The sequence below is a fragment of the Antechinus flavipes genome, chromosome 2 (genome assembly GCF_016432865.1).
Source record: "Antechinus flavipes isolate AdamAnt ecotype Samford, QLD, Australia chromosome 2, AdamAnt_v2, whole genome shotgun sequence".
NCBI classification, from domain to species: domain Eukaryota; kingdom Metazoa; phylum Chordata; class Mammalia; order Dasyuromorphia; family Dasyuridae; genus Antechinus; species Antechinus flavipes.
In genome coordinates, this window is record NC_067399.1 from 191,847,357 (window position 1) to 191,866,126 (window position 18,770).

Sequence of the window (18,770 nt, forward strand, 5' to 3'; positions counted from 1 at the left end):
ATACATTTCCATGGATTTAATTATCATTCCTGAGCGGATGATTCTCAAATATACATACCCAGTTCTAACCTCTCCACTCATTTCTAAATTCACATTCCCAACTGCCACTTAAACATGTCAAGCTAGATGTCCAATGGCATTTTAAATTCAATATGCAAAGAACTAAACTTTATAAAACTAAATCTGTATACCCAAATCCTGCACTTTTTCTAATTTCAAAATTTCAAATTTCACTATTGCTATTAAAATGACCACCATCCTACCAGTCACCCAATCTCTCAAATTAAATGTCATTTCTCAATTCCCTATCCTTTCATTCTTTGTATCCAATTAGTGAAGTCCTATCATTTTTATCTTTGGAAAATCTGTTCTATATGACTTCTCTCCTCTGACACTTATACCTGATATTCATTACTTTGTATTTAGACTATTGCACTTGTCAGTTGGCTGATCTTTCTGTTTGAAGTCTTTCCCTAACTCCAATATATCCTGTACTCAGTTATTACATTGATCTTCCTAAAATGCAGAGTTAAACAAATCATCCCAGTCTCTTCAATCAACTCCAATAGCTCCCTATTCATCAATTGCTGTTGTGGTTTCTACTTGACCTCTCATAACTTCATTTAAGTTTGTTTTGATAATGATACTGGAATGATTTCTATTTCCTTCTCCAGCTCATTTTGCTGATGAGTAACTGAGGCAATCAGGATTAAATGACTTGCATAGGGTCACACAGCTAGCAAGTTTTTGAAGCTAGATTTGAACTTGGGAACCCGAGGCCTGGCATTCTATTCACTGCTCCTATCCATCAAATGAGATATTTATAAAGTGCCTAGGACAGTGCCTAGCACACAGTGGATTTTTAATTATACTTGATTCCACACACAACCCTCCCCATTATATTCATGATCAAATATAAAATTTTCTCTTTGACTTTCTTTATAATCTGCCATTATCCAATTATCCAGTCTCTTACACCTTGTTTCCCTCTATATACTCTGCCATCTCCTGGCCTTCTTGCTGTTCCTAAAACATGTCATTCCACCTTCCAACACCAGGCATTTTACCTAGCTGTCCCCCATGCCTAAAATGTTTTCCTTCTTCATCCTTGCCTCCTAATGTCCCTGACTAACTTTAAGTCCCAATCATAATCCTGCCTTATATAAGAAACCTTTCCCTGTCTTCCTTTTTTTTAGTGCCTTTTTCTTAGGTCATTCCCAATTTATTCTATATATCTTGTTTGTACCTGGTTATATGTAGATTTTTCATCCATTAAATCATGAGCTCCTGTTTATTTGGATGTTGGGAACACATTCTTTGTGTCATTATCTCAGTTCTGTTTGACTGACTGATTGACATTATTCAATAAACGTTTGTGATGTGTAAGAACTGTGTTAAGATTTCAGAATGAGAAGGTAAAAATGAAAGAATTTTAGCCTTCTGAGAACTTTCATTCTAATAAAGGAAGAGAACATGTACAAAAATAAGCATAATACAAGATAAGAGCAAAAGAAGAAATAGAAACAAAACACTTTAGGAATCTTTGAGGAAGAGGGAAAACTGTCAGCTGAATGAATCAGGAAAAGTTAAAGGAGAGCAATTGAGCCTCTGATATGAACCTTGATAAACCAGGAATTTTAAAGGAAAAAGGCAGCGGTAAAGCCAAGATGGCACAATAAAGAAGCTCTCAGTCAAGCTTCCACAAATCACCCTCCAAATGACTAAAATTTCACCTCAATTGGAATTTTGGAGTGGCAAAACCAAGGAAAAATAATGTGAAACAATTTTTCAGCCCAAGATAACTTTAGGAGGTGGTCAGAAAGGTCTGTCCTAAGGTGGATGGACCTATATTGAATCAGAGTTTGAGTAGCACAAAGTTACAATATGAGGCCAAAACCAGGACTTGGAGGTAATTGTATTGGCAAAAGCAATTTTAGTAGCTCTCAGTCCATGGACAGTGGGGCAGGTAGGAGGGATTGTCTAACAGCTGCACAGAAGAAGATTGGAGGGCACCCTTTGCTACTGCTGAATTCAGGACTCTGTTGTATTGCCCATAAACAGTTAGAAGTCACACTCCATGGGACAAAGAAGCAGTTGTGTTCCAGAGGGGAGAAATGGCTTTGGTAAAGAATTTCAAGGTAGAAAGGAGTTCTTGTGGTTGCTTAGCAAGAAGTAGGCTCTCTTGTCTCAATTCTATACTAGTAATTACATTTACTGGAGAGCAGTGAACCTGGTCACAGTTCCAGGGCCAGGATGAGTGCTAGTACTGGTATCAACAGAGGAACAAGTTTCCTTCCTGGGTAAAAATCATAACACAGGCTAAGAGAGCAATGACCACACCTCTCCCTAAATTATACCACTTTGGAAGTACCAAAAACCTACAAAATCTAGAGCTTGCATTGAAAACATCAACAAGAAAGACTTAAAGCTAGGAACTGTCTTCTCTACCCTGAAAGCAGACTCCAACTTTAACATAAAATTAAAAATCATTAAATAGACAGGAAAAAATAAGAAAGCAAAAGAAAAAGAATCCAAACATAGTAAGTTACTATGGTGACCAAAAAAAAAAAAAAAACAGATAAAAGACACAAAACTCAGAAGATGACAATAAAATTAAAACAGCTACATGCAAAACCTCAAAGAAAAATGTGAAATGGTCACAGACCCAAAAAAAAATTCCTGGAAGAACTCAAAAAAGGATTTTTAAAAATCAAATGAGAGGTAGAGGAAAAATTGGGGAAAAATAAAAGTATACAAACAGTTTAGTTTTAGAAAAATCTGGGAACACTTATATAAAATGATATGAAGTAAAATGAGCAGAACCAGGAAAATATTGTACACAGTAACAACAATTTTGTATAATGATCTACTATGAATGACTTAGCCATTCTCAGCAATTTTATGATCCAATTCAATTTCAAAGACCTTATAATGAAAAATGTTATCTACCTAAAGATAAAAAACTGATTGTGTATGCATGAATATTGAAGCATTTTTAAAACTTTCTTTGTTATTCTTTTCTTTTTGAGGGGAAGGGGTTCTGCATTTTCTTTTACAGCATAGCTAGTATGGAAACGTTTTGAATGACTGCTTATTTATAATTTATATCAAATAGTTTGTCTTCTAAAGGAAGGGAGAGAGAAAAAAGAGGAGAAAATGTAAAACTCAAACTTTAAAAAAATGAATGTTAATTTTTTACACATAATCTAAAAAATAAAATTAAATGGAAAAAATAAAACAAAGGTAGACAAGAAAAATTTATTAAGATATTATATACTAAGTACAAAGAACCAAATTACAAACTAAAAGATGGATAATCTTTATCCTCAAGAGTTTATCTTCTACTGGGAAGAAAAGAAATTGAAACTGGACAGATAAAATAAGAAATGACAATGTGATTGGCTTGATCAACCTCCTTCAATGACAGTCCTAGAAGGAGCCATCCAAACATAGGATGAGGCTACAAGGGACAGGGTGTGAATAGAATGAAATATTTTCTGACTTGTGATAGACAAATCTGTACTGTAGTTTGTTGAGGAATGAAGAAATGAGGAAGGAGTGCATATTTGGCATAGGGGATTGTTTTCATGGATACACAGAGATGAGCAATGACATGCCATGTTGGATTTAAGAAACTGTTAGTAATTTAGTTTATCTGAAATACAGAGTAGCTGTTGGTAGGCATGGGAATGTTGTGAGGGGTAAGGTAATGAAGGTCATGTGAAGTAAAGCCAAAAAAAATAGATTAGTCAAATGAGATAGGACCTTTATTAATAAACTGAGGACTTTATGTTTTAACCCAGAAACAATAAGGAACTCCTGAAAGGGTTTGAGAAGAAGTTTGACATAGACAGATCTTTGCCTTAATATTATTTTGGTTGGGCAGATCCCTGCTCCTAAAGAGAATGATGTTGATAGGTAACTTGAGTTTGGTAGATTACTTGAGTTCAAGAGTCCTCAGTTATAGTAGGACTAAAGCCCAATCAAATGTCCACACTAAATCCTGCACCAATACTGTGAGCTTCCAGTAGAAGCTTCCAATTCAATGCAGTCAGGAAAACTGAGCCAGTTAAAACTTCTATATAAGGGTTGAATCTATAAGTGGCCACTAGGCTTCTAGCCAGTCAGGGTGAAATAGGGAGACTCAAATGCCAAAATGTTAAATTAATAACAAAAAATGATTATTTTACCAGGTGTATGAAAAATGGATTGCATTTGAGAAGGGTAAAAGCAGGGAAACAAGATGTTTACTGTATGGATTAAAAATTAAATCATTATACACATGCTTTCAGCTATCTAGTGTTATATAGGCCAAATATTTAGTGTTAGGTATGCATAGCCTTAAATGTTAGCTTGTTTTTTTTTTAATTTTTTACCTTTTCATTAGTGTCAACCTGCTTCAAATATTCTGCTCATTTTTTTTTTCCATCTAGACTAAGTGCAGATAACTTGTGGGCAACCTCTATTCATTTTAAAGTAAATGACTTTGATAGAGAAGGATTTACAGAGCCTATGTATGTGACTGGGTGTGAGATAAATGGTACTTGGAAATCAGAAGAAAACATCAGGACATAATTCAACAAAACTGAACTAGCATTAGGGCAGAGTATTTAGACAGTTGGGGGTATTTGTTGGCACACTGAAGTGGCCTGAAAGAAAACAATTTGGCCTTTCTCTCATTCATTTCTTACATAAAATATATGGATAGTCATGATGTTCTCTAAATAAGAATTTCAAAGCCTTCTGAAAATATTGTGTGTCAGATAAAATGTATGTTAATATTTGATAAGATCTTTCCATTTTCAAAGAGACTCTAAAACATTCCAACATATTCACAACTATGGATGAAATAACTTCTCTCAACAATCTTATAATTCTGCTTTCTAATTCTAGTGGGTGTGACTGGAGACAGTAATTAGTGAGTCCTGAATTTACACAGCAAAATCATTATGGCCAAGAGTTATCGCTTTCTTGAAAGCTGAATTAATCCTTTCAAATTCTTCAGATGTTAATCAAGAAAGATAGAATGATGTGAAGTGGAAATGGCACTAGATTTGGAGATATAAAAGACCTGAATTTGGATCCTATATTTGACACCCTTGACCACTTGCAGTTCTTTGACCATGAACAATTCACTTAAGCTTTCAATTTCAGTTTTTATTCTATAATAATCAACTAAAGGTCTTCTCCCTGCCTCAAGTCTTTTACCATTTGGATCCATATTCCATTCAGCTGTCAAAATGACTTTCTTAAAGGTCTGACCATGTCACTCCTCTGCCCAACAATATCCACTTTTTTTTATTATTATTACCTTTTATCTTCTGGGACTATTTGATATCTAAATCTCCCAATCTTTCCAGTCTTTCTAAGCTTTAGTATCCTCCATGCATTCTACAACACAGCTACACTGACCTATTGGTTATTCATGTGTCCTATGTCTCAAGTCTTTTCTTACTTCCTCATCCTATCTTCCTTGGCTTCCTTCAAGATTCATATCAAAGTGCAAATTCTATAGAAATCTATGCTTTCTCAATTGTGTTCTCAGCCCAGTGATCTGTCCCTGTCCAGCCTATGGATCCCTTACTTCCAGGCACAGTAGGCTTGACCATTTTACCCTCTGAGAATGCTTACAAAACTGTGTCCATCCATACACTGATTTGAGAAACTGGGGAATGTGTAGCTAATATCCCAGTCACAAATACAGGTAGATAATGTGTGATCTATCACCCAGGAATAGTGGGATCAGGTTTACTAATACATACTCCTGATAGGCAATTGGTGATATTTATGTAGATTTTGACTCCCAACAACAGAATCCAGGAATATTCTGGACTGCAACAGTTATAGCTGACCATCCTATGCTCACTATTTTTGTAAATAGCTTACTATTGAAAGGATTGGCCAAAGATTACGGCAGACACCCATATGTCTGGCATAGGAGGATCAATAGCAGTTGAAATTAGTGCTGTCCCTTTGAGATGGATATTTGAAGGTGAAACAGGAGTTTTTACTCCTTTTGTAGTAAATAAAATTCCCATCAATCTATGAGGAAGAGACATCTTATAACAGTTAGGATTACAATTGAGTACTTTGGCTTTTTAGGCAGGACTGCTGTTGAAGGCCTGCCTACACTTTCACCCATTCAATGGAAAACTGATTCACAATGCCTTAACAAGTGAAAAAATTCAAGCCTTATTAGCTATAGTACAAGAGCAACTTGACCAAGGACACTTACAACCTTCTCTAAGTCCTTGGGATTCCTGTGTATTTGTTTTAAAAAAGAAGTCTGGAAAATGGAGGCTGTTGACTGATTAGAGAAAAGTAAATGAACAGATGAAAACTATGGGAACTCTTCAGCCTGGACTGCCATTCCTACTCAAATGCCTAGAGAATGGCTTCTTTGGGTTATAGACATGAAGGATTGTTTCTATTCTATCCTTCTGGATAAGGAGGATATGAAATTTTTTGCCTTTTCAGTGCCCAGCACTATTTAGCTGAGCCTTATGAATGGATAGTTTTGAAACAGAGAATGAAAAATAGCCCTACCATGTGTCAAATATATGTTGCTGCTGCTCTTACTCCAGTAAGAAAAGCATTTCCAAAAGTAATGCTATTACATTACATGAATAATATATTGGGATGTGCACCTGAGGAGCAAAAGTTAGAAGCAGGTCTACAAAAGACCATAGAAACACTAAGGAATTACAAGTTGCATATAGCTCTAGAAAAAATTCAAAGATGTTCTCCTTTTCAGTATTTAAGATGTGAAGTATACCCTAAGGTATTTACAATACAAAAGCTTTCTCTAAGAACAGAGAAGTTAAATGATTTTCAGAAATTGATAGGAGATATCCAATGGATGCGACCAGTGTTAGGCTTAACTACCTATCAATTGCAACCATTATATGACATTTTAGGGGGAGACATTGCTATAAACTCACCACGCCAGCTTACAAAAGAAGCTCAAAAGACTTTGAGAGAAGTTGAACAGGCTTTATCCAATGTGATTGAAAGAGTTACTCAAAAACTCTTGGAAATATCAGTTTTTGCTACAAAAGAGGCACCCACAGCCATCCTTCATCGAGGAGACAGTGTGATAGAGTAGGTGACCCACTCAGCACAATCAGACCAAAGCCTTATTCCTTAACTAGTGCTTGTGGTTAGAATTTTATTAAAGGCCATTAAGAGAATAGTGCAATTATCTCGGAAAAGACCTGACAAGATATACACCTTTTGTAACAATACACAAATTAATATATGCTGTGAAACCAACCCACAGTGGCAAATTTTATTGGCTATAGCTTCAAATTTTATACATGGGTCTCCATTAAAGATAATCCAGCTATTACATAATTGGCAATGAATTTTTGAAGAAAAGGTTTCTAAGGTACCTCTTAAAGGACCGAGTATCTTTACAGATGTATTCAAACATAACATTTGTGCTGTATATTCTCATGACTTAACTATAAAGAGAGTAGTCAGAACTCCTTTTCAGTCCACTCAACAGAATGAGTTGTATGCAATCATGCTAGCTAGCTTTTACTTATTATCCAGGAGATATAAATATAATATCTGATTCAGCTTATTCAGTAGGTGTGGTACAAAGAATTGATGCAGCCCAAATAAAATTTGCAGCTTCTAATATATATCAGCTCTTTAAGGAACTTCAAGAGCAAGTTATAAAGCCTCAAAGCAAGATTTATATCTTGCATATCCACTCTCATAGTGGACTTCTAGGTGTTATTTTTTATGAAAATTCAAAGGCAAATAGCCTTCTAACCATGTTAGCCAATACTCCTATACTTCAGGCAGCCCAAGAATCTCATTCTAAATACCATCAAACTGCTTGAGCTTTACATTTGCAATTTGGGATAACAAAAGAAGAAGCTGGGAACATAGTAAAAGCCTGTACTGTTTGCCTTCCTTTCCATGCTTCTATGCTCCCTCCAGGGAAAAACCCTTGTGGTTTGAGACCCAGTGAAATTTGGCAGATGGATGTGACCAATTATAAATCTTTTGGTCATCTATTTTTATCCATGTTGTAGTAGACACCTTTTCAGGATTTACTTTTGCAATACCAGCAGCAAAAGAGACAGCCCAAGTGGTCACTGAATTCCTTATACAAGCTTTTGCAATTATGGGTGTACCACAAACAATAAAAACAGATAATAGACCTGCATGTACTTCTAAATATTTTGCACATTTTTGTGCACAATATCAGATTTTACACACCACTGGCATACCTTTTAATCCTCAAGTACAGTAAAGAGAAGAAACAGAGACATCAAGATGCTCCTCCAAAAATAAAAGAAAGAGGGGAACCACACATAACCCTAGATAACTTGCAAATTTATCTCTTTACATTATTAAGTTTTTAATTTTTCATAAAGATACACTGGCTGTGGTAGACAGGTTTTATAACCCACTGGAAAGGCTGTGTCCAGTGTGAGCAGCTCTACTATCTTTAGAAAATTGCCAAATTATGTGGAGAGATCCAGAAAGTGATGAATGGAAGGGACCAGATAGGTTAACTGCTTGGGGGAGAGGGTTTGCTTGTATCTCTACAGATGCAGAAGGAATCAGATAGGTGTCAATGAGCCATATTTGCCTTGTGCATCAGAGAGAGATAGAGAAGACACTTGAAACAAAGGAAAAGACCCAAGAAAAATCTAGTGGTTCCATCTCTAACTTACATGTGCTAGTGAAAAAAACATGGCTGTTAACCCAATGTGTATGGCAACTGACTCATGAACATCAAAAATTGGTAATGAGACTCTGGCAGAACTTCAAAATCTGCAGAAATCATTGAATTCCCTGACACATAAAGTAATGGACAATAGATTGGTTTTGGACTATCTTTTGGCTGCTGAAGGAGGTGTATGTGTGATTGTTATTTATATACTCTCCTTCTAGGACTTATGGACATATATAATTCCTTGATTCATATTGTTTGTCATATCACTACTAGCCTGTGTTATATTACTTGTGTAATATCTCCCATGCTGATGGATTTATGTATACCCACTTCAATTAAGACCCTTCAGCTCAGAGGAAACATTCTAACAATGTCTGGTTTGGCTCCTCATTTCCCTTTGGTGTTCTCACCTCCCTTCCTGATAAGTCAGGGAGGGTATGACCACCTGTGTTCTAAAACAAAAGAAATCTGGAGAAGTAGAGGAACATAGATAGTGGGGAATCTGGGAAAGATTTACTTGAAGCAAGGATAATTACAGCTGAATGTTTACTCAGTGTGATTGATGAGATAATGATTTTCTAGTTCACATATACTTAGTGTGAAATAATGATATAATCACTCTAATTGGCATGTACTTAGTGTGATGTAATGGTTCAACAGTTGGCACATGCTCAGTGTGCTGTAGTGATGTAATTGTAATAAGGTATTTAAGGGCTAGAAGACTGGAGATGAGAGCTAAAGCTCAAGCTCAAACTCAAGCTTGAGCTCAGACTCAGACTCAGACATGGATACAGAGGAGACACAAATGAGGACCCATACACAGAGGAGATACAGAAGATGGAGACAGAGACAGAGATCTTCCTGGTGGCTCTCCTGCCTTCATCACTTCTCCACCTAAGAACAAGACCCATTTAGAGATGCTCTAGAAAGTTAGTCTGGACATTACAAACAATGGCTGATTTATTAAGTGCTTAATGTGTGTCAGATGGTACATAAGTAGGAAGGATATAAAGATTAACAAGAAGCAGTCTCTCCTTTCAAGGATAATGCATTCAGTGGGAGAGATAATATGTGTGTATGTGTGAATACAGATGTTGCCTTGATATATCATTATGCACACGTATACATATATAGGAGTTTGGAGTGGGTGTGTATACATACAAATGTATGTATGAATATACAGATATATAACATACCTACATATTGTCTTCCCTATTTGAATGTAATATCCTTGATAGTTTTGACTATTTTATTATAGATATAGATATATAGATATAAATTTTCACTACTTAGGATAATAAGGTTGTTGACATAGAAACATCATTTGACAATTGATATCTATTTGTGGGATAAGTGAGTTTGAAGAGTAAAGGAAAGCACTAAGAATTCGGATTAAATGAACAGATAGATGGTGGTACTCTCAAAAATAAAAAGGACATTGTAAGAGGGCTTTATTTTGGGAAATTGAGTTCAAGATGTCCATGAAACATAAAGTTCAAAATATTTAATAGGAAGTTCATGATATGAGAATGAAGTTCTGGAGAGAAGCTAAGGCCAAATATGTGGATTTTGGTGTCATCTGCATAGAGATAATGGTTGATATGATAGAGTATAGAGAGAAAATGGATAGAACCTTGGAAGCTTTAACAGTAAGTAGCTATAGTATGGATGAAGCGCCACCAAAAGAGAACTAGAAAGACCAATAAGACAGATAGGAGCACTGAGAGTAATGTCACAAAAATCTAAAAAGCTAAGGTTATCCTGGAAGTGGGTAACAATTTCAGATGCTATAAAAAAGTCAAGGAGATGATGATTAAGAAAAAGATATTCGATTTGGCATTTAAAAGATCATTGGTAATTTTTCAGAGGTCAGTTCATTTGGGATACTGGAATCCAGACTGGTGATCCAATTAACCATAATGTTCAACTTTCTGAGTTGGTAGAAAACATAAAGCAATGTTTTTGCAAGTTTCCTTTGGTGTAGAGACTTTTCTCCTCTCTCAACAAGGTTCCAGTCAAATAGGAAATTTAGAATTTTCTGTCCTGATGTTTTGCTTAGAACTCAGTATATCATAGGAAACTTAGTAACTGCTGTCACGGATTGCTTAGGTAAGATGGAAGAGTGTTTCTAAATAAATCATGGGTAACTAGGATCAGACACAGCATCATAGACATCTGTCTCTTCTCTAAAACACTCTTTCAAAAATGTTATTTTATTTTTTGTCAGCTTTATGATCACTTTTTCCTCCAAAGCTGGTTTTCATTCAAATCCAATTTTAAAGACAGAATTGTATCCATTCAATCTATAAACCAATACAGAACAGCCATGGGATCTTAATCTAGCAGTGGTGTGGTGATATCAGGCTATGTCAGTGGTTAAGGTAGCAGACATTTTAGTTATTCTTAGTCACCTTTTTCAGATACATTTTTGTGATTTGAGCTACTTCTCCCTTCACCTAACTATTCCTTTGACCTTCCCCTCTGGAGGAGTAGATTTTGTTTCAGAATAGTTTCTAAGAAATAATGAGAAAGAATGGTAACAGTTTTACCTCACTGTTACCATTTTCTCACAATACCTCAATAATATTATTTAGCTTGTTTGGCCACCGCAGTAGCTAACTCATTGTCTCATGGAATCCCAACATACATATTCTTTCTTACAACCAGATACTTTTAAATGAACCAACAATTCTCTGCATTGGTTCTGGAGCTCCAGGCAAAGATTGAATTCTAGTAGACTACCTCTCTTTTCTCCAGGGATACTCTCTATCACTTTCTCATTAACACATTTGAACAATGACATACATAGATCAGCAGGAGTATTTTACAATGTAGTTTAAAAGATCCAGTAAATTTGTTTAAATAAACAAAGAAAAAGACACAGGTGAGCATCTGGGTTGGTTTGGATGGAGACTTGTATTTGAAAGGTATAGACTTTTCTTGGAAAAGCAAGAGGAAAAGGGTTATGATAAAAAATGAAAATCAATGAGCAGGATCTGTAGCCTTCCAACAGCAAAAAATCTGAATTGACATTCCTATGTGTTAGTCTCCACCTACTGTGCATCTTCTATCTGTCACTGCCACTCCTATTGCCCTAAACTTCCTAGTTTCTCTCCCCTCAATCTCATAGGACTAGAGAATAGATTTGTGAATCACATTCTCTTCTAGTTTCTAAGACAAAATAACATTCTCCTTCCTGGGTGTCAAGAAGGAGAATATTTATAGATTTCTGCTCAATCCATAGTAGATATTCCTTTCCAGTATCTCACTCTCATTATTAAGACCTAAATGGTTTTGTGAAAGGTAGCATTGCTCTCCTACTGGGGAAAGAATGTAGAAAAAGTGATGCACATGGAGGAAAAGATCTTAGCAATATTGTGACATTTGGCAAATCAATTTACCTCTCTTGATCAGAACTTCTTAATTTACAAAATTAAGATAATTTGGCTAGATAATCTCAGGAATCCCTCAGTTCAGGCAACTTCATGAAATCTCTCTCCAAGATGCACCTCAAGTTTTGGTTTATACACCAAGCTTTTCCTGATCCTCCCTCCTGAAATGTCACTGTCTACTTCCCTAATTTCATTATGCTTAACTAGTTTTCTGCTTATTTTGTATTTATTCCACTTACATATGTATATATGGTGTCCTCCAATAGAATGCAAGTTCTTTGAGAACAGAAAATATCATTCTTTGCATAGGCACACCTAATTTAATAATGGAGACATAGCAGGCACATAGAAAAATGTTTGTGAATTGAATTATCCAAGAATGTAGAGCTAAGAAAAATTCAGAATTTCAGAGCAGAAATGGAACTAAAATTACAGACATTTTAGAATTGGAAGAAGAATTGGCCTAGAGACCATCTAACACCACTCCCTCCATTGAGTCATGGAGAAGTAATTTGGGTAAGGTTACAGAAATAATGACAATTGGAATTTCAAAGCAAGAGTTCTTTCCAATGTAGTAGGCTAATGCCTTCTCCAAAGTTAACTTCCATCTATTTTGTGATCTTCCTTATTAGAATTTGAGGGAGTAGGGGCTATTTTGGTTTTGGTTTTAGTTTGTTTTTTTGTGTTTTTTTTTAATTTATATCACCGACCGATAGGCAATAGACAGCCTATTTATAGGGATGGGAGCAAGCATTTACAATAGTAACTACCAGTCACTGTGCTGGGAACTTCAAAAGCATTATCTCATTAGATCTTTGTAAGAACCCTGTAAGATAGGAGTTTTAATTATCTGCATTTTGCAGTTAAGGAAGGGAAGCGAGGTGGTCCAGTGGATAGAGTGTCCAATCTGAAGTCAGGAAGACTGATCTTTCTGAGTTCAAATCTGGCTTTAGACATTTACTAGCCATGTGCCCCTGGACAAGTCACAATCCTGCTTGCCTCAATTTCCTCATTTCTAAAATGAACTGGAGAAATAAATGGCCAATCATTCCAGTACTTTTGCCAAGAAAATCCTAAATGGAGGCACAAAGAGTTGGACATGACTGAAAAATGACTAAACAACAAGAAAGGAAATGAGGGGGAATGATCTTAAAAGAGAATAAGGGAGTTGCCTACAGTCTCATGATTAGTATCTGAGGCCACATTTGAATGCAGGTCTTCCTGAATCCAAATCCAATACTATCTTGACTTCACCACTTAACTATCTCTTACATATAGTAAGTATTTAACAAATGCTTCTTGATTCTTCTTTCTAGTCTATACTACATTGTTGTGACACCAATGGTTCAAATACATTTTAACTAAGGGGATGTGCATGTCAGTTTACAATTTATAATTTTCAGTGAGCCTTTCTCAATATTTCTTAATTCTAGTGCCTTCTTTATTTTAATTATTTTTGTCCTATTATTTAATATGTGTATACACACACACACACACACACACACACACACACACATATTCTACTTTGTATATATTTATTTGTACGATGTTCCCCCCCACACTAGATTGACATCTCTTTGAGGAGGACTGTCTTTTGACTCTTTTTAATCTCAGGGCTTATCAGTGACTGGCATATAGTAGGCACTTAATGCATATTTACTGAATGAATAATTGAAAAAGCTCACAGACTTGCCCAGAGGCATGACAGCCAGTATTAGAAGTGAGATTTGAACCTCAAGATACACTGTTTTTGAGACCAGTTCACTATGTTCTGTACTGTATTACTACTGATAAATTTTATTTTGGAAATGTGTTATAAGTTATAAATTGTAAAATTCATAATAATTTTTGTTGTTCATTCAGTCATGTTCAACTCTTCATGACAACATGTACCATACCATGACAAGCTCTTCTATCCTTCACTATGTCTTGAAGTCTGTCCAAGTTCATATTCATTGCTTCCATGATAATCTATCCATCTCATCCTCTTCCATTCCCTTTTCTTTTTGCCTTAACTCTTTACTAACATTGACTTTTCCAATGATTCTCATATTTGTGGGCATATTAACATTTTATGGGCAAAGTATTTAAGTTTCAGTTTCAGTATTTGACCTTCCAGTGAATATCCTGAATTAATTTCTGTAAACATTGACTGATTTGTTTTCCTCACTGTCCAAGGAGAACATAATTATATAGCTAGACAAATTCCCTCTGGATATGAGCTGCAACTATCTTCTTTCAATTTAATTAGATTTAAGAAAAATCAATCTGGGTTACTTTTTGATTACAGTGAAAAGTATTTATTTGTGGGAAACATAATCTAAGGTGAGATTAATATTAATAATAGATCACATTTTATAGTGCCTTTAGGTTTATGAAGGGCTTTGTATACATCATACTATTTGAAAGATCTGAGTCTGTCAGGTAATGAAGTTGACAGAGTTATGGACTAAAAGTCAGGAAGATTAAGTTGTGTGATCCTGGTCAAATCACTTAATCTCTGCTGACTGAGTTTCCTCATCTGCAAAATGGGGATAATAATGCACCTATTTCCCAGGATTATTGTGAAGAAAAAATGAAATATTATTTGTAAAGTGTTTTGTAAGCCATAAAATCTACATAAGCATTATCTAATATTATTCTCAATCATCCTCACAATAATAATGGAAAATAAGAAATACAGTATTATTATTCCCATTTTATAGATGAGTAAACTGAGTCTCAGAGAGTTTAAGTAACTTCTCATTATCTTATAGTTAATATCAGAGGCAAGAATTGAACCCAGGCTCTCTTGATTTCATCTGTTTCTCTATCCACTATACAATGGAGCTTAACTTGCTAATAGATTTATTATGAAAATTAGGTATAACAAAGAATATTAGCTTACATTCAAAGAGTACTTTTTATAGTTAAAAAGAGTACTTCTTATAGTTTTCATAACGTTATAGTTATAGTATATATTGTCCTATCTGATTCTTACAACTATTCTGGAAAGTTGACAAAATTACTCTCCCCATTTCACAGATGAAAAAGCTGAAGTTGAAAAATTAAAATATTATACAGAGAGAAAGTGTCAGAGGTAGAAATGGTCAGAAACCTGAGGCAACTAGGTGGCACGGCACTGGAACTCTAGAATTAGGAAGTCCTGAGTTCAAATCCAGCTTCAGATATTTTCTAGCAGTGTAAACCTGATTAAGTCACTTAATTTGTGCTGTCATTTTCCTGTATATAAAATAGGATAATAGTAACTATTTCCCAGGATTGTTGTGAGACAATATTTGTAAAGAATTGTGCAAATCTCATACACACACACACACACACACAAACACATAAACTAGCAATTATCAATTATAACTCAATATCCTATGTTATTTCTCCCATACTTCTTTTAGATTTCGCAGGCTCTTAGTGAATTGCTAAAATATAAAAACCAATCAGGAGGGATTAAAAAAAATTGACTAAGCACTCAAATTAACATTTCATTATTTTTAATTGAGTGAAATAGTGCCTTTCCCATGAGCAGTACTTTATGCAATTCCAATAAAGGCAAATCAACTGTAACAGCTTTGAATGCTTTATTAAGGCAGCTCCAACCTTCAAGCACAGATCTAGTGCTGTTAATTAACTACATTACTGTCCCATCTAGTTTTGCAAATTGAGCCACTGTGGCACACTGAAGATCAATGAAGTAGTAATAATATAATTATTCCCAGTTTTGTGTCCCCCCAGATACATGCCATTGTAGATATAAAGCATCATCATTTTCCAACACTGAAACTATTCAAGTACAGTAGACATGAAGATATGAGTGCTGAGATGAATTGAGATTCTTTCTCTTAGAGTTAAAGTACCTAGTGAGATCATTAATGAATTTGGGAATGAAAGAAATTCACACTTATTCCATCCTCAGAAGTGTTTCAAATGAAATTTTCTTGTAATTGTTCTGTTTATATGCTATTCCTCCTTCCACAAAAATTTTCCTAATTCCTGACAGTTTATAACAATCTTGTCTCTTGAATTTCTCATAGCACATTATTTTAATGGAACTATGGAATATTGGAGTTTTGAAAAAACTTCAGAAAATACCTATTATAACCAAAATGTTAGAGGGGAGGGGTTGGTTAGATTCCTAACACCTGCAATATTTAAGACAAGTAAAAATTCAGACTCTGTTTTAAGTTTTCCATTGAAGGAGTCAGTCAGTCAATAAACATTTATTAGATACCTACTATATACCAAGTTAATACTAAGAAACTTGGATGCAAAGAAAAGTAAATGACAATTGTTGCTATTAAGGAACTCACTATCTAATGTTGTTTACCTTCCCCATAACCAGAACCAGCAGTCATCTCATCTTTCCCTTGGATTTTTACCATCATTGTAACTTTACAATTGAGTTTGAAATCATTTGGAAATATTGAATATACTACAAATTGATGTTTCATGATCTTAAAGGGATTGTCACAAAGGCAATAAAATTCTTTTACATTTCCCTAAACAATTCACTAGTCATTCACCACGACAGCTTGTCCAAAACTTTTCATTTCTCTTCAAATTTCCCATGCATCCCCCCAAGATCATATCAGCTGAGAACCTTGCTTTCTGTGTAAAAAAAATAGACCAGTCATTGAGAGCTTACTCTTCTATCTTCCTTTTATTTCCTTTGAATCACTCAAATGCCTTCTGTTAGTATTTTTCTTTCACCCATCTTCTTGCCAAGGCAAATCCCTCTATATGTCCAAGTTATCTTATTCCAGTTCATCTTCTCCAACAGATTAATATTCTATTATCCCACTCCCAAATGTCTTCAAACTCTTATCTACTTGTTGCTTGCCTACTTCCTACAAAAATATCCATGACTCCACATCCTCAAAAAAATTCTCATTTGATATCTCTACTAGATACTGTTCCATCTCTCATGTCTTTGTGTGTGTATATGTGTATATGTTAAGTTTCTTGAGAAAATCATCTATAATTGATGCTTCTACTTTCTTTCCTTTAACCATGTTGTTAACACTACATTCTTGGCTTCTGATCTCATTCTTCAAGTGAAATTTTTCTCTTCAAATTTACCAATGATCTTTCTTAATTGATAAATAGTCAAAGAATATGAATAACAGTTTTCAGAGGAAGAATTCCAAGATTTCAATAGTTGTATGAGAAAATATTCTAACTCATTAATAGAACACAACTCTGAGCTAATATCTCAGACCATCAGATTGGCCAAGTTGGCAAAAAAAAAATTACAAAGCCTGGAGGAGCTATGGGAAAAAAAAAAACAGTTAGTTTCATGCACTGTTAGTGGAGCTCCAAATTCCTCCAACTATTCTGGAAAAGATTATAGTAAAACTATACCCCAAAAGCTATGAAACTGCATACTCTTTGCCCCAGCAAGACTGCTTATAGTTCTACACCTCCAAATCAAAAAAAAAAAAAAAGGGAAAAGGGAAAAGGGAAAAGGATCATCTGTACAAAAATGTTTATAGCAGTTTTTTTTTAATATTATTATTGGGAACTGGGAACACCTACCATATGGAGAGTTTTCAAAAAAGTTATAGTATATGAATGTCATGAGCTACTACTATGTTTTAAGAAATGATGCATGGAAATGGTATCAGAGAAACTTAGTAAGAATTTTATAAACTAATTCAAAGCAAATTGAGCAGAATGCTGAAAAAAATTTATCCAATAACATTTTAAAGATAATAAACTTAAAAGAATATCTCTGATCAACCCAGGGACCAACTACAATTCCAAAGAACTCATGGTGAAATATGCTATCCATTTCCAGATAAAGAAATGATAGATGGCATACAAACTCCTTTCTATCTTTCTTTCTTCTCAATAGGTGAGGGAGAGGAAGAATTGAGGGAGACAATTAGAAACTGAAAATGCAATAAAATTTAATGTTAAAAAAACAAAGCTACCCAATATTCTTAACCAGCAAACCTAGTGGTCTTTTCTCAGTCCTCATCCCTCTTGTCTTGTCTGCAGCTTTTGTCACTTTTGATCTTTCTTCTTGAGACTCTTCTCTTTAGATACTGTTATCTCCTGGTTATCCTCCTGCTTGAATGACTACTTATTCTCATTCTCTTTTACTGGATCTTTATCCAAGTTATGCAAGTGGGTAGTCACTAAGTCTAAGTCCTGGGCCTGCTTCTTTTTTGCCTTTATGATCTATTATTGACAATTTCCTCAGTTCTCATGTCACCTATCCTCTCTATACAAATGATTCTCAGATTTATTCATCCAGTCTTAACCTCTTTCCTGATCTCCAGTTTTGCATCTTCAATTACCTATTGGACATTTCAAACTGGATGTCAAGTATATCTACAACTCATTATATTTTCCTCAAAGTTTTCCCCACTTTCTAAATTCACTATAACTGATGAGTTACTCTCACTCTACCAGTCACTCAAGGGTCACCTATAGTGTCATCCTACTACTCATTACTCTTTCACTCCTCCTTATATCCAATAAATGACCAAAGTCTATCATTTCTTCTTTTATAACATCTCTCAAATATGCTCTTTTCTCTCCTCTAACACTGTCACTTCACTTGTACTTGCCTTCATCAAATCACTCTTGGATTATTCTGATAGCCTACTGGTTGACCTCCCTATACAAAACCCTTTGCAAGTCATGTACAAAGTAATCCTCATTATAACCTGCTCAACAAATGG

The 18,770-nt window shown here is 34.9% G+C and overlaps 1 protein-coding gene across 1 annotated transcript in view; it reads left to right on the top strand.

Moving 5' to 3' along the window:
* TPO (thyroid peroxidase) overlaps positions 1-18,770 on the top strand; it is a 179,010-nt gene that overhangs the window by 66,726 nt on the left and 93,514 nt on the right. The gene's annotated exons all lie outside the window — the stretch shown is intronic.